Source organism: Microcaecilia unicolor, chromosome 1 (assembly GCF_901765095.1).
Source record: "Microcaecilia unicolor chromosome 1, aMicUni1.1, whole genome shotgun sequence".
Lineage (NCBI taxonomy): Eukaryota > Metazoa > Chordata > Amphibia > Gymnophiona > Siphonopidae > Microcaecilia > Microcaecilia unicolor.
This window is the reverse complement of record NC_044031.1, coordinates 64,675,185-64,689,056: the sequence shown is the minus strand read 5'-3', so window position 1 is coordinate 64,689,056 and position 13,872 is coordinate 64,675,185. Positions and strand designations below refer to the sequence as shown.

Below are 13,872 nucleotides of genomic sequence, written 5' to 3'. Positions count from 1 at the left end.
CACCACCTGAACTCTCATCCACTCTCTCATTACCTCTCGCCTTGACTACTGCAACCTACTCCTCACTGGCCTCCCACTTAGCCATCTATCCCCCCTTCAGTCCATCCAGAACTCTGCCACACGTCTTATCTTCCGCCTTAACCGATATACTCATATCACCCCTCTCCTCAAGTCACTTCACTGGCTTCCGATCAGATACCGCATACAGTTCAAGCTTCTCCTACTCACCTACAAATGCATTCGATCTGCAGCCCCTCCTTACCTCTCTACCCTCATCTCCCCTTACGTCCCTACTCGTAACCTCCGCTCTCAAAACAAATCCCTCCTTTCAGTACCCTTCTCCACCACCGTCAACTCTAGGCTTCGCCCTTTCTGCCTCGCCTCACCCCATGTTTGGGTCAAACTTCCTGAGCCCATACGCCGGTCCCCCTCCCTACCCATCTTCAAATCATTGCTGAAAGCCCACCTCTTCAATGTCGCCTTCGGCACCTAATCACTACACCTCTTCTCAGGAAATCTCAACTACCCCAACTTGACATTTCGTCCTTTAGATTGTAAGCTCTTCTGAGCAGGGACCGTCCTTATTTGTTAATTTGTACAGCGCTGCGTAACCCTAGTAGCGCTCTAGAAATATTAAGTAGTAGTACATAAGTACATAAGTACATAAGTAGTGCCATACTGGGAAAGACCAAAGGTCCATCTAGCCCAGCATCCTGTCACCGACAGTGGCCAATCCAGGTCAAGGGCACCTGGCACGCTCCCCAAACGTAAAAACATTCCAGACAAGTTATACCTAAAAATGCGGAATTTTTCCAAGTCCATTAATAGCGGTCTATGGACTTGTCCTTTAGGAATCTATCTAACCCCTTTTTAAACTCCGTCAAGCTAACCGCCCGTACCACGTTCTCCGGCAATGAATTCCAGAGTCTAATTACACGTTGGGTGAAGAAAAATTTTCTCCGATTCGTTTTAAATTTACCACACTGTAGCTTCAACTCATGCCCTCTAGTCCTAGTATTTTTGGATAGCGTGAACAGTCGCTTCACATCCACCCGATCCATTCCACTCATTATTTTATACACTTCTATCATATCTCCCCTCAGCCGTCTCTTCTCCAAGCTGAAAAGCCCTAGCCTTCTCAGCCTCTCTTCATAGGAAAGTCGTCCCATCCCCACTATCATTTTCGTCGCCCTTCGCTGTACCTTTTCCAATTCTACTATATCTTTTTTGAGATACGGAGACCAGTACTGAACACAATACTCCAGGTGCGGTCGCACCATGGAGCGATACAACGGCATTATAACATCCGCACACCTGGACTCCATACCCTTCCTAATAACACCCAACATTCTATTCGCTTTCCTAGCCGCAGCAGCACACTGAGCAGAAGGTTTCAGCGTATCATCGACGACGACACCCAGATCCCTTTCTTGATCCGTAACTCCTAACGCGGAACCTTGCAAGACGTAGCTATAATTCGGGTTCCTCTTACCCACATGCATCACTTTGCACTTGTCAATATTGAACTTCATCTGCCACTTGCACGCCCATTCTCCCAGTCTCGCAAGGTCCTCCTGTAATCGTTCACATTCCTCCTGCGACTTGACGACCCTGAATAATTTTGTGTCATCGGCGAATTTAATTACCTCACTAGTTATTCCCATCTCTAGGTCATTTATAAATACATTAAAAAGCAACGGACCCAGCACAGACCCCTGCGGGACCCCACTAACTACCCTCCTCCACTGAGAATACTGGCCACGCAATCCTACTCTCTGCTTCCTATCTTTCAACCAGTTCTTAATCCATAATAATACCCTACCTCCGATTCCATGACTCTGCAATTTCTTCAGGAGTCTTTCGTGCGGCACTTTGTCAAACGCCTTCTGAAAATCCAGATATACAATATCAACCGGCTCCCCATTGTCCACATGTTTGCTTACCCCCTCAAAAAAATGCATTAGATTGGTGAGGCAAGACTTCCCTTCACTAAATCCGTGCTGACTTTGTCTCATCAGTCCATGTTTTTGTATATGCTCTGCAATTTTATTCTTAATAATAGCCTCCACCATCTTGCCCGGCACCGACGTCAGACTCACCGGTCTATAATTTCCCGGATCTCCTCTGGAACCTTTCTTAAAAATCGGAGTAACATTGGCTACCCTCCAGTCTTCCGGTATTACACTCGATTTTAGGGACAGATTGCATATTTCTAACAGTAGCTCCGCAAGTTCATTTTTTAGTTCTATTAATACTCTGGGATGAATACCATCAGGTCCCGGTGATTTACTACTCTTCAGCTTGCTGAACTGACCCATTACATCCTCCAAGGTTACAGAGAATTTGTTTAGTTTCTCCGACTCCCCCGCTTCAAATATTCTTTCCGGCACCGGTGTCCCCCCCAAATCCTCCTCGGTGAAGACCGAAGCAAAGAATTCATTTAATTTCTCCGCTACGGCTTTGTCCTCCTTGAAAGACACAATATACTATAGAGTTAAAGTCTATGTAGGGTCACAGACTTAAACATATCTTCTTTTTGTTAATACATTTTTATTCCCCCCCCCCCCCCCCCCCGCAAGTAAAGAATAAAGGCTCTTCTCTGATTTCCTGTGTTTGTATAAGGGGCTAACAGAACCCACTGGAACTAAGAGAGCAGGCCGGACGGTGGCAGGACATAGTGGAAAGCACGGCTAGCAGAGCCACGGTCTGCATCAGCACCAGAAGTAGAGAGGGACAAGGAAAAAGGAGATTTTTCCTTTCTTTTTCTGCTTTTGTATTGTGGGCTAACAGAACCTTCTAGGACCAAAGCAGCAGGTCAAACAGCAGCAGGGTCTGGAGCAAGCAGGACAGGTAGTGAAACAGGCTAAAAGAACTCCCTGGAAAAGAGAGACCAGGCAGCAACAATTGAAGTGTAAAGTGTTTTGACAGTGTAATTTGTCTGTTGGTTGTATTTGCCCATATCTGTTTAAAACTAAAGTGAATACTGGCAAAACCCCAGCTAGACACAGAGCAAAAAGCGTGGGCATGCATTGCTTACCTGAACCAGTGAACTCAATTCTCCTCCCAGAGTCACAGAAAATGGGGGAAACCCAGCAGGGGGAGATTTGACTGTAAAACACCAGCTTTCCACTAAGTTAGATGCTGGTCATGAAAGTTTTGTTCACTGGGCACACTGGTAAGTGAGCAGGACAGGAAATACTGGACAATGTTGGCTAGATCTGACCAGACTGCAGACTTTTGTGTCCAATACGCCAGTAATTCCATGGCTGTGGCATCGATGAGCTTGCTAAGATACTGTGCCACAGAAATGTATGCAATTGCAGCAGACCGATGCTGATGTTTTCTGTTATTCACTGTAGTTAGGGACTCTCTCTCTCTCTCTCTCTCTCTCTCTCTCTCTAAAGATGGTTCTGTGATGCCCATAGAAAACTTGCAGGGGAAGAAGTGGCAACTGGCAGGGAACTGGTCATGCTGGCAATACTGCTTGCTGGTGTGCCTATTCTTTTCCCTACTACATTCCCATTGCTCCTGTGCCTCCGATGTTCCCTTTCTTCCACCTTCATCACAAGTTTATTATTATTATTATTTATTGCATTTGTATCCCACATTTTCCCACCTCTTTGCAGGCTCAATGTGGCTTACAATACATCATGAGTAGTAGAAAATATATAAGAAGATTAACATTTGGTATTACAAAAGGATCTTGGGCAACATGATAATGATAAAACATGATAGTAGTGTGACAGCAAATATTGTAAGACAATTCTGGATATGTGTGTAGGAGTTCACATTTATTGATCTTTGTGGTATGCATTGTTAAAGAGATGGGTCTTCAGTAGTCTGCGGAAGTTGGTTAATTCGTAGATCGTTCTTAGGTTGCGCGGCAGAGCGTTCCAGAATTGTGTACTCAAATAGGAAAAGGTTGACGCATGCGTTAACTTGTATTTTAGCCCTTTGCAGTTGGGGAAGTGAAGATTAAGGAATGTGCGGGATGATTTTTTAGCATTCTTAGGTGGTAGGTCTATCAGGTCAGACATGTAGGCTGGGGCCTCTCCGTGAATGATTTTATGAACTAGGGTACATATTTTGAACGTGATGCGCTCTTTAAGTGGGAGCCAGCGTAGCTTTTCTCCTAGTAAATCAGGATGTTCCACTGGATGGAGACACTCTTTTTCATCATTGGGTCACATAGGATGGCAAGCATGTGACCAGCTTCCTTGGTGAGGGGATTCAATCTTTTTTTGCACTTCTAGTCACAAAAAGTGGAGGAGTAGGTTAAATGTTAGAGCACTGGTTTGAGAACCAGAGAAGACAGCATTCCAAGCTCACTGCCGCTCCTTGTGATCTTGAACAAATCTCTGTTACCTCAGATACAAACCTTCAGTCCTCCAGGACAGGGAAATACCTCAAGTACCGGAATGTAACTCACTTTGATCTACTGCCTCAGCTCCTGCTTCAGCTATCATCTGTAGCCACTGTACAAAGCCTTAGCCATCCAGAATGCTGAGGTGACACTCCAGCCTTTATACTGAACAGCAGTAGCAGAGTTGCAATTACACCTGTTTGTAAACTACTATTTGTATCTCTCTCTCTATCTTCTTTTAGGTACTACATCCTGCCTGGCTCCTGCCATGGCTATCAGCAGTAACCCTGCACACTCAGAATGCGCTGCGGTGACACTTGACTTTGCGATTATCCATCTTCTAAGGTAACACTTATTTAAGGAACACACTCTCTCTCTCTCTCTCTCTCTCTCTCTCTCTGTTCTTTTAGGGAAAGGGGGAAATGGGACTTGATATACCACCTTTCTGAGGTTTTTGCAACTACATTCAAAGTGGTTTACATATATTCAGGTACTTATTTTGTACCAGGGGCAAAGGAGGGTTAGGTGACTTGCCCAGAGTCACAAGGAGCTGCAGTGGGATCGAACTCCGTTCCCCAGGATCAATGTCCATTGCACTAACCACTAGGTTACTCCTCCACTAGAGACATTCCATGTAGAAGCCTGCCCTTGCAGATCGGCAACGCGGCCGCGCAGGCTTCTGTTTCTGTGAGTCTGACGTCCTGCACGTACGTGCAGGACGTCAGACTCACAGAAACAGAAGCCTGCGCGGCTGCAAGGCCAGGCTTCTACATGGAATGTTGCTAGTGGAATAGCAACATTAACATTCCATGTAGAATCTCAAATAGTAGCAACAGATTCTCAATAGTAGCAACATTCCATCTAGAATCTACAAATAGTTTCAACATTCCATGTAGAACCCAAATAGGGAAAGGGAAATGGGACTTGATATACCGCCTTTCTGAGGTTTTTGCAACTACATTCAAAGTGGTTTACATATATTCAGGTACTTATTTTGTACCAGGGGCAATGGAGGGTTAAGTGACCTGCCCAGAGTCACAAGGAGCTGCAGTGGGAATCGAACTCAGTTCCCCAGGATCAAAGTCCACTGCACTAACTACTAGGTAGGGGCTGCTCCTCCACTCCACTTTTAGGTACTGCCTCCTCCCTTGGCTATCAAGGGCAGCCCCTGTGTGAAGTCCCACCCACTCAGAGCATGAAGGTGACATTCTAGCCTTTATATTGTACAGCAGTAGCAATAGCATACCACAGAAACACACACCTAATGAGCATCTCAAAAAAGATATAGTGGAATTAGAGAAAATACAGAGAAGGGCGACGAAAATGATAAAGGGGATGGGACGACTTCCCTATGAGGAAAGGCTAAAGCGGCTATGGGTTCTTCAGCTTGGAGAAAAGGCAGCGGAGGGGAGATATGATTGAGGTCTATAAAATAATGAGTATTTGAAGCGTCTGTTTACACTTTCCAAAAATACTAGGACTAGGGGCATGCAATGAAACTACAATGTAGTAATTTAAAACGAATCGGAGAAAAATTTTCTTCACTCAACGTGTAATTAAACTCTGGAATTCGTTGCCAGAAAATGTGGTAAAGGCGGTTAGCTTAGCAGAGTTTAAAAAAGGTTTGGACAGCTTCCTAAAGAAAAAGTCCATAGACCATTATTAAATGGACTTGGGGAAAATCTACTATTTCTGGGATAAGCAGTGTAGAATGTTTTGTAATTTTTTTTGGATCTTTCCAGGTATTTGTGACCTGGATTGGCCACTGTTGGAAACAGGATGCTGGGCTTGATGGACCTTTGGTCTTTCCCAGTATGGCAATACTTATATACTATGTACTTAGGATATGCACCTTCAGACAGCTCCTGAGGCCAATTCTGTTTTATTTGTTTTGCAGTTTATTCGGCTTGGCCTGTATCTTGCCTATACTGGGGGCACCTGACCACTGCTCTCTTCTTGGATTCAGCACCCAAACAGACTACAAGTGGTTATTACCACTTCCTCCAATCCAGTCACTTTCTATAACTGCTCACAATTGCACTGATTCCCTTCCCATTGGTGTACTCAATCCTAGAACACTGAAACAGGTGTACATCTATATGAGATATTCTTACTGATACCGAGTTGGACATTCTATGTCTCACAAGATGTGACTTAGAGAGGGTGAGGCCACTTACTTGAAGCACTGTTGCTCACTTTACTTTGTTGTTGCCAGGATGGGGGGGGGGGGGGGGCTGTAGTAGTTTTTCATTTTTGTTTACTTATTGTTTGTGAGCTTCTGCCCCAACTTCACCTTTTAATGAGTTACTCCTGCTGCAGTTTGCTACCACACTAGCTCTCTGTTTATTGGTGGTCTGTCAGTCACCTGTCTCTACTGTTTTGTCAGTTTCTTCTTCCTGACAAAAACTGTGAGCTTAAGCTAAGTAAAAGTAGTGGAAAGAGAAGGTTCTCTTTTCCTGAGACCCTGTGAACAGTTAGACTTAATAACCTGTGAGCAGTTATATCTTGTTCCTGAACTTCCCAGATACTACTTAGGTAGTAAATAAATGTTAGCTACTTTTCATGTTAATTTCCCATTTAAGTTACCTGTTATTGTTTGTTATTTTCCATCTGTTTTATATGGTTCACTGTTCTAGTCTGACAATAAACCTGATTGGTTTATTGACTCTGCTATCCTGGACTAACTAAGAATCCTGGTGGTTTGTGTTTTGGTCTGTGGGTGCTTTCTGGGAACTGTGAGACCCCTGAGAGTGTGACCCCACTAACATAGAAATCACCGGGGAATAACCTGAGAGTGGGAGACTCACCTAGAGGCAAGTGAGACCCAGTCGGTGGGGTGGAGTGTGCTAGTATAGAGCACAAGCAGCAGGTGCAGGCAGACCTGTGTTGTGCTGGGTACAGTCCCTCCAGGTGGCTGCAGAGTTAGCTCCAGGAGTGTGGCTAGGCATTTATCACAGTGGTCAAACCTTGCAACTCTATATTCTAATTGGCTCTGAGAAATACACTACAGAACCAGATCATACTGGGACAAAGCATACAGGATATAGCTTCCCCTACTTAGTTTGCATGAGAATTTCAGAAAACAAGTTTGAGAAGAGAGTTGACATAGGAGGAAGAAATTATAGTAAGTCCTGGGGAGTTCCAGAGCAGACTGAAGAGGACATCATCTGGAATGCGAAGGTCAACCAGCTGGGCCCCTCCACAAGCAAGCATTGACTGTGGCTGAAGAAGATTTAAGTGACTGTCACAACCTGTCAGGATAAGTACATAAGTAATGCCATACTGGGAAAAGACCAAGTCCATTTAGTAGCGGTTTATGGACTTGTCCTTTAGGAAACTGTCCAAACCCCTTTTTAACTCTGCTAAGCTAACCGCCTTCAACCACTTTCTCCGGCAACGAATTCCAGAGTTAATTATACGTTGGGTGAAGAAAACGTTTCTCTCTCTTCTCCGATTTGTTTTACATTTACTACACTGTAGTTTCATCGCATTGCCCCCTAGTCTAGTATTTTTGGAAAGCGTGAACAGACGCTTCACATCCACCTGTTCCACTCCACTCATTATTTTATATACCTCTATCATGTCCTCCCCTCAGCCGTCTCTTCTCCAGCTGAATAGCCCTAGCCTCCTTAATCTTTCTTCATAGGGAAATTGTCCCATCCCCGCTAATCATTTTAGTCGCCCTTCGCTGCACCTTTTCCAATTCTACTATATCTTTCTTGAGATCCGGCGACCAGAATTGAACACAATACTCAAGGTGCGGTCGCACCATGGAGCGATACAACGGCATTATAACATCCTCACACCTGTTTTCCATACCTTTCCTAATAATACCCAACATTCTATTCGCTTTCCTAGCCGCAGCAGCACACTGAGCAGAAGGTTTCAGTGTATTATCGACGACGACACCCAGATCCCTTTCTTGGTCCGTAACTCCTACGTGGAACCTTGCATGACGTAGCTATAATTCGGGTTCTTTTTTCCCACATGCATCACCTTGCACTTGCTTACATTAAACGCCATCTGCCATTTAGCCACCCAGTCTCCCAGTCTCGTAAGGTCCTCTTGTAATTTTTCACAATCCTGTCGCGATTTAACAACTTTGAATAACTTTGTGTCATCAGCAAATTTAATTACCTCACTAGTTACTCCCATCTCTAAATCATTTATAAATATATTAAAAAGCAGCGGTCCTAGCACAGACCCCTGAGGAACCCCACTAACTACCCTTCTCCATTGTGAATACTGGCCATTTAACCCCACTCTCTGTTTCCTATCCTTCAACCAGTTTTTAATCCACAATAGGACATTTCCTCCTATCCCATGACCCTCCAATTTCCTCTGTAGCCTTTCATGAGGTACCTTGTCAAACGCCTTTTGAAAATCTAGATACACAATATCAACCGGTTCCCCTTTGTCCACATGTTTGTTTACTCCTTCAAATGATGAGCCCTTGGACCAAAGCTGGAGCTTTGGCAGACAAATCACCTGGGCTGGCACAGGCAGGAATCAGAACAGACTGGACTAGGATAAACTAACAGACTCAACAAGGCAAGACAGAGGTAACTAAACACAATGGACAACAGAAGAACCGGATCCAGACAAGGCAAGGAAAAGAAGGCAAAGGGCCAGAACTGGAACCCAGACAGGACAAGGCAAGACTCGGAACTGGATTAAAACTAGGACTGGGACCCAGAAATGCAAGACAAGGCAAAACATAGTAGATTAAAACTGAGTCCAGAAAAGGGCAAGACAAGGACAAGGCAAGGACTGGATCTGGACAGGACTAAACTGAAAGAGACAAGACAAAGCACAACTAGAAAGGCAAGACAAGGTAGGAGCTAGGCAACATAAATAACAGAAGCAAGACAATAAACAGGATTCAGGATTCTCGAACAAGCTTGGCTGAAAGAGGCTTGGCTGGAACTGGATTCTGGAATGGGCTTGGCTAGAACAGGATTCTGGAACAGGCTTGGCTTGGCTTGACTGGAACAGGATTCTGGAACAGACTTGACTGGAACAGGATTCTGGAACAGACTTGGCTTGGCTTGGCTTGGCTTGGCTTGACTTGGCTGGAACAGGATTCTGGAACAAACTTAGCTTGGCTGGAACGGGATTCTGGAGCAGGCTTGGCTTGGCCAGAACGGGATTCTGGAACAGGCTTGGCTTGGCTGGAACAGAATTCTGGAACAGGCTTTGCTTGGCTTGACTGGAACAGGATTCTGGAACAGACTAGGCTTGGCTTGGCTGGAACAGGATTCTGGAACAGGCTAGGCTTGGCTGGAACAGGATTCTGGAACAGACTAAGCTTGGCTCTAACAGGATTCTGGAACAGGCTAGGCTTGGCTGGAACAGGATTCTGGAACAGGCTTGGCTTAGCAGGGAACTGGGACAAAACTGGCTCAAACATAGAATAGGAGCAGAACTTGGCAGAAACAGAGCTCAAGGGCCAGGAAGCAAACATAGCAGGCAAAGGATTAAGCAGACTAAGGGAAGACAAACAAGTACATAAGTACATAAGTAATGCCACACTGGGAAAAGACCAAGGGTCCATCGAGCCCAGCATCCTGTCCACGACGGCGGCCAATCCAGACCAAGGGCACCTGGCAAGCTTCCCAAATTTACAAACATTCTATACATGCTATTCCCGGAATTGTGGATTTTTCGCCATTTAGTAGCGGTTTATGGACTTGTCCTTTAGGAAACCGTCTAACCCCTTTTTAAACTCTGCACTGTGCTTACCATCACCCACAGCTGGAAAGAGAAAGGCCAGGCAGACTGAGAGGCAGCCACAGCTGTATAGCAGTGAAGTAATCAGGGCCAACGCTGGCTTCTGCAGACTCTCAGAATAAACAGACAAGAACCACACACACAGGAAACAGAACAGGGAATACAAAAACAGAGCTTGGCTAAACACAGAGGTTGGCTTAAACACAGGGCTTAACTATAGCAAGAGTCAAAAGCAGGGCTAGACTAAAAGCAGGAGCCAAGGGTAGAATCAAACAGATACAGACACCAAGGGCATGGTGTAGCTCTAGAGCCAGGCTTTCAGGATCAAGGTTCAAAAGCAAACACACAGAAACAAAGCAAAGCATTGAAACACAAGACTCAAAGAAACACAGAACAGACCTTCAGGAGCCACATTCTCAAGAACAAAGCCAAGCAGGGAAATGATCTAAACAGGTAACACAAGATTAAGAGACCTCTTGCAAAGGCCACATAGGAAAGCTCCCTGGGTCCTTATAAAGGAGTAGGCTGATGATGTCACAAGTAGGAAATGAAGCAGAAGCAGGGAGACCAAAGCAAGGCTTGGCTAACAGGAAGAACAACAACAGGAAATGAAGCAGACTGGAGAGGTCACAGAGCTAGATACAGAGAAACAGTTGGTCTGAACATAAGGGCACAGCTACAACCGTGACAGTGACTAACAGGCTCATTTTTCAAAAGAGATAGACGTCCAAAAAGTGACATAAGTCAGCATTTGGATGTTTATCTCACAGAAACGACCAAATCAGTATTATTGAAACTTCTTTTTGAACGTCTTTCTCTGAAGTCCATCAGAAGGACATCCAAATCTCAAGGGAGCGTGCCCATGGGCGTAGTTTGACTGTTTCATATGGGAGGGCAAAGGATGGGGTGGGGCATATTAGCATATTCATTTGCATATATATATATATATATATATATGCAAATGAATATGCTAATATGGAGGGAGGAAGGAAGAAAGGGAGAAAGAGCTGGCTTTTTTGGGAATAACCATAATGAATATATTATCGTTATTCCCAAAAAAGCCAGCTCTTTCTCCCTTCCTTCCTTCCTTCCTTCCTTCCTTCTTTCCTCCTTACCCAGCACTCACTCTTCCACTTCAGTAGTATTTCCCCACCCCTTTCCAATACCATGCCAGTGTAGACCTTAGAAATGCATAAACTCTATATGTAGATCCTTCAAGAGGTAGTGTGTCATGATTTAGGCTCTACACCCTTTCTGATGTTTTTGTGCCACTTCAGTAAGGCCAACACACAATCTCTCCACTACAAAACACTATACACAAACTTGTGCAAAAACCAACTCATAACCTTACCAAACCATAACAGAACTAATTCCAAGGACAGGACGAGCTACAACCTTATGCGTGGAAAGGCAGCACTGCAATTACACCGGGCTCTAAAACATCAGTACACTACCTAATGAAAAAAAACAAAAACACAAAGGGCTGTAAACACTACACACTAGCAGAATACTGCACCTTGATCACACATGAAAAACACATGACAACAGATATGACACAAGGAACTAGAAATAAAAAAATATGAAGGCAAAATACTGAACTGGAAAGTTACCTCAAGAAGTTAGACTCGGCATGCAGCAATACTAGAAAAATTGAAACTTACATGCAAAATATCACAGATGCACATTTCCAAAAGCTGACATATTCCAATTAATACATTCTGAATAAAATATTTTTCTACCTTTGTTGTCTGATCATTTAGTTTTTCTATTCGCTTTGGTCCCAGTGTCTTCTGTTTTATGCAGACTTAGATGTCATATCCAAAAATGCCCCTTGTGCATTTGACTTGCCCAAAGTCACAAGGAGCAACAGTGGGAATTCAACCCATGTTGCCAGGATCAAAGCCCGCTGCACTAACCATTAAGCCACTCCTCCTCTGTTTTTAGATGTCTTGCAGTTGGACATCTTTTGTTCGAAAATGGGCCAAAGAAAAAGGACATCCAAATCACAAAATGTCCAAATCACAGGACATCCATAGTATTTTGGAACACAAAAGATAGACGTCCATCTTTTTCAAAAAGGACCTTCTTTCCTGTTCGGAATTTGGACGTCTTTGTAAAACGTCCAAATTCTGATTTAGACGTTTCTTTCGAAACCTATGGAACTTTGTAAGTCTAAGTGCTTTGAAAATATGCCTCTATGTAACTACCTTTGAGTTGACAACAACTGAGTGCGCACACTGAGGCTAAGAGAGACATATAGAGGGAGGAAAATAGAGAAAGAGATAGCAAGAAAAGCAATAAGAACATAAATATAGATCATGGTCAATAAAAGTCTTAGCTCCGGTATGATTCCTTCTTGCTGAAAGGAGGTGAATTATTGTTCAGTTTCCAATTCACCCTTTCTTTCTAAAGCTTCTTGATTATATGTGTAAAACAAATGCCCTGCACCCATGACAGTCTAGGTTTTGTCAAAGCTACAGAGACGGTACTCACATCCATCCTTAATGATATTATTGCTCTTGAAGCCTTGGCCTCATTAGATTTATCAGCTATGTTTCATCTAGAAGATCGTATTATTTTTTTAACCAGATTGAAGAATCTAGATATTGCAGGTAGAGTTTTGAACTGGTTTGCCTCTACATTTAGAGGTTCACAGTTTCAGGTACAATGGAAATCTGTAACTTGCCATGCCCTCCCCTGAGGAGATCATCAAGGTTCAGTCCTGGCTCCTCTACTTTTTAAATATTTTCCTTAGTCCTTTGGCTCTTCTAGTACAGGGTCATCGAATCATGGGCTACTACTATGCAGATGATATTATTTCATGTGGATCCGATCGTAATTGATTTTGCTCCATTGAATCATTATCTAGATAATGTTGCTCAGTGGTAGGGAGTGTAGATGGCATAGATGGGCAGACTAGATAAGCCATATGGTCTTTATCTGCTTACATTTTTCTATGTTTCTATTGGTTTCACTAGAGGAAGGTCTTTTCTGACAAATCTGATTAATTTCTTTGACTGGGTGACCAGAGGAGACCTGGATTGAGGGAGAGTGCTAGATTTTAGCAAAGCCTTTGACACGGTTCCGCATAGACGCCTAATAAATAAACTGAGTGCCCTCGGTATGGGCCCTAAAGTGGCTGAGGGTAGTGGTAAATTGAGCTCATTCTGAGGAAAAGGATGTGTGGTGTGTTGCAAGTGGTGTGCCACAAGGTTTGGCTCTTGGGCCGGTTCTTTTTAACATTTTTGTAAACGATATTGCTGAAGGGCTGTCTGGTAAGGTTTGCCTCTTTGCAGATGATACCAAAATCTACAATAGGGTACACAACCCTGATGGTGTGGATAACACAAGGAAGGACTTAGCAAATCTAGAGGAATGGTCTGGAATTTGGAAGCTAAGATTTAATGCTTAAAAAAAAATGCTACAAAACCCAAGGGAACGGTACGGTTTAAGGGGTGAAGAACTTTTGTGCATGAAAGAGGAGTGGGTGTGTAAGGATTGAGAAGTGTGCCTTTTATATAAATAGTTGTAAAGTCATGAAGATACTTTTCTGAGCGCACAAAAAAAATTAAGCTAATTTATTGAAATTAATTTGGCATTTAGACAAATAATACTACTAATAGCACTGGTGTTTATTTACCCAGATCAATACATTAATCAGCTCTTTGATTGATACCATTGCTCTGAATTTGTGGCCCACCATGCTGGACATCCCCATCATGATACAAGATACCACTCTGATTAGTGTTGTCCTTTTGAATAATAAGTGACCTTTATTG

The 13,872-nt window shown here is 43.7% G+C and overlaps 1 long non-coding RNA gene across 1 annotated transcript in view; it reads left to right on the top strand.

Annotated features, from left to right (window-relative positions):
- LOC115460052 overlaps window positions 1-7,104 on the top strand; it is a 67,488-nt gene extending 60,384 nt beyond the window's left edge. Inside the window, exons 2-3 of the long non-coding RNA XR_003940362.1 lie at window positions 4,606-4,708; window positions 6,261-7,104. This is a non-coding gene — a long non-coding RNA (uncharacterized LOC115460052). The remainder of the gene's footprint in view (window positions 1-4,605; window positions 4,709-6,260) is intronic.
- Window positions 7,105-13,872: the final 6,768 nt, after the last annotated feature.